This window comes from Trematomus bernacchii, unplaced genomic scaffold, assembly GCF_902827165.1.
Source record: "Trematomus bernacchii unplaced genomic scaffold, fTreBer1.1, whole genome shotgun sequence".
Classification (NCBI taxonomy): Eukaryota; Metazoa; Chordata; class Actinopteri; order Perciformes; family Nototheniidae; genus Trematomus; species Trematomus bernacchii.
In genome coordinates, this window is record NW_022987740.1 from 137,501 (window position 1) to 140,305 (window position 2,805).

Here is a 2,805-nt window from a genome sequence, read left to right on the forward strand (position 1 = left end):
TGAAGCCTAGCAAGAACTTTGATCCTGGCTTCAACCATTTCCACTTTTCTGTTCTGGAAATGTAATGAGCTCATATTTAATAAGCTAATGCCTCATTTTCAGTCAGTGGGGGGGGGGGTTCCTGGTGACTTCTGTTAGGTACCGTTTCACCCTGTCCACCTGAAGAGTCTCTCTTTAGGGACATCTGAACACAGGACGTGTGTTTTTATATAAATCACTGACCCGCTCATCTCGGCGGTGCAGATTTCAGGATTGTGTCTCTGGCTCTTTATTTTAAAAGTGATATTTATTCTCTTATGATAAACAAGTTGTGAATATTTCTGATATTAAAACACTTCTACTTTCCGTCTGTTGTTCATCTTTCAGATTGATTTTATTGGATGATGAACTGAGAAATTAGATGGCCGAGATTTTGCTGCTCGTTTCAGATTAGTGTTGCTGTTGGATGATAACTGGATATATTATTAGACGTAGCTTATCAAAGGTTATCTTTTAAATAAAGTCACCAACACTGGTGAAACTCCATGTCATTTCCATCAGAAGATTCAGACGGATGTTTTCAGTAAATATAATAGATCCGGTATATGTTTAGCCTAGCTTAGCACGAAGACTGGGAGTGGAGGGAAACTGCTAGCATAGCTCCTTTAGAACAGAAACATCAACAAGTATGTGTTTCATGTAGCTTGTGAGCTAACCAGCTAGTCAGCAGTAGTTGGTTTATTTGACAGGTTATCTTAGTTTATAGTTATTGCCTGCCCCAAAGAGGTTATGTTTTCTGTTAGGTTTATGTATCCGACCGTCAGCAGGATAACTGAAGAACTATCACACTCATTTGTACTACACTTGGTGGAAAGGTGAAGCACAGGCGGGGGAATTACATATTAAAATTGAGTGTGAATTGGACCAATGAGGGATGTAATCATGGGCTCTCTGAGAAATAAAACGGCGGAGATTTTGGTGTTTGTTTCATGGCTCTACTCATCATCTTCCAACCCAGTCTCACGGCATTTAATGTAATCTATTGATTCGTGTTCATAAAAACATGTTCTTACTCAATATCTTACCCTAAGCCTAACCCTATCCCTTTTATTTTAAATTGTATAATGTCTGAGTTTTGTTGCCGTCAGTGAGGAAAAGAAATGTCTTCCTTCTTCCATCTTTTTTTCCTTCTAAGTTGTTATTATTTGGTGCAGGCACGAAACATACTACCAATATAAATACATTGCTTCTAAAATCGTTCTGTGTCAGAATACTGACATCTGTATTTTTTTAAATGTCTTTTTCCTTCTAATTTGTTATTATTTACATTGCTTTTAAAATCGTTCTGTGTGACACGAAAAAAAATGGCGAAATCGTGTTGGTGAACACGAATCAATAGATTAATTTTGTGACTATAACACGAAATGCCGTGAGACTGTGTTGCATCTTCACACACACACTACTCAGATGAAACCAACAGATCGTCTTCGTGTTGCCGTGTTGGTTCCACATAATGACTTAAAGCTCATGAAACCATCAAAGTCGTCAGGAACACGGTTATTTCGCTTTTTCAGAAAGGGGTTAGTTTGAATGCATCTAGTTTTGGTGTGGGTCTGTTTCTCAGAATCTAAATCATATTTGGTGGATCAGATTCTCCTCTTCCTCTCCCAGACTCAGAAGAATGAAGTTGTTGAAATGTCTGCAGCGGAGCACCATCTGCTGGAGGGGTCTGTGACTGACAGGAGGTCATGCTGCTGCTTCATTACCCTCCCATATATTAGAGACACAAACTATCACTGATGTGGACTCAGTTCAGATTGTCTGGAAGCATTTCCTTTTAACCTTTCAGAGCATTTTTTTATTCTGGTCTCTGCAACACACACACACACACACACACACACACACACACACACACACACACACACACACACACACACTCTCTCTGCTGAATGAACACAGTGTTTGGAGGTGGGTCGAGATGAGATCATTGTACTCATAAAGTGGCGCCTTACGCTTGGCACTAGGCCATACACACACACACACACTTACCGTACAAGGCGTGTCGACAGAATAATGAGGGCTGCTTGATGGCCTTGCTGACAGCTCATCACACACACACACACACACACACACACACACACACACACACACACACACAGGCTGCAGATACACCAACAACTGTGGAGCTATACCGTTAGCATTAGCTGACATTTAGCAGGCCTAATGTTCACTATTCTAGCTTAGCATGTTAGCATTTGTAATATTTACCAGTAAAGACAAAGTGAAGCGATGAATGGCTGCTGGTTCTTGTTAGTCAGTGTGATGGTGTTGCTTCTACCTTAGCCTTGTATTGTGTAGACATTCCCATCATGCTTTGTGTTGGATGGGCGAGCAGGTCTGAGGCTCCATCAGAGCTCCTCGTTCCTCTCTTGAAAGGTTCCCAGATTTTCTTGTTTTGTCTTTTTTCAGGCAACATAAAAGCTTGGTGATCATTTGAGCTAACAATGTTTATCTGCCTGTATACTGAAGGTGTCTGTGGGCCACAGCAGATCACAAGTAGATATTAAACATACCCAGTTCATGTTTATTTGGTCGAGCTAATGCTTTTATCCACAGCGACTTAAAATAAGTATATATATATACATAGATATAAGAGTTCAGAAGTGCTTTAGCTTGAATTAAGACATTTGACCACATTTGTCGAGCTTCATTTAGGGATGAACTTTGACCCTGGATATACGAGATTAACAAAAGACTCAACTTTTCATGAGATTTCCTCACAGGCAATTCAGAGTGATAAAACCATAAAGTGATAAAGGGCTGAGT

The 2,805-nt window shown here is 40.1% G+C and overlaps 1 protein-coding gene across 1 annotated transcript in view; it reads left to right on the plus strand.

The window, feature by feature from the left end:
• si:ch1073-184j22.1 (erythroferrone) overlaps window positions 1-345 on the plus strand; it is a 21,609-nt gene extending 21,264 nt beyond the window's left edge. The window contains exon 9 of the mRNA XM_034148012.1: window positions 1-345. This exon is cut by the window's left edge and continues 526 nt beyond it. The gene's annotated coding sequence lies outside the window, so the exon portion shown is untranslated.
• Window positions 346-2,805: the final 2,460 nt, after the last annotated feature.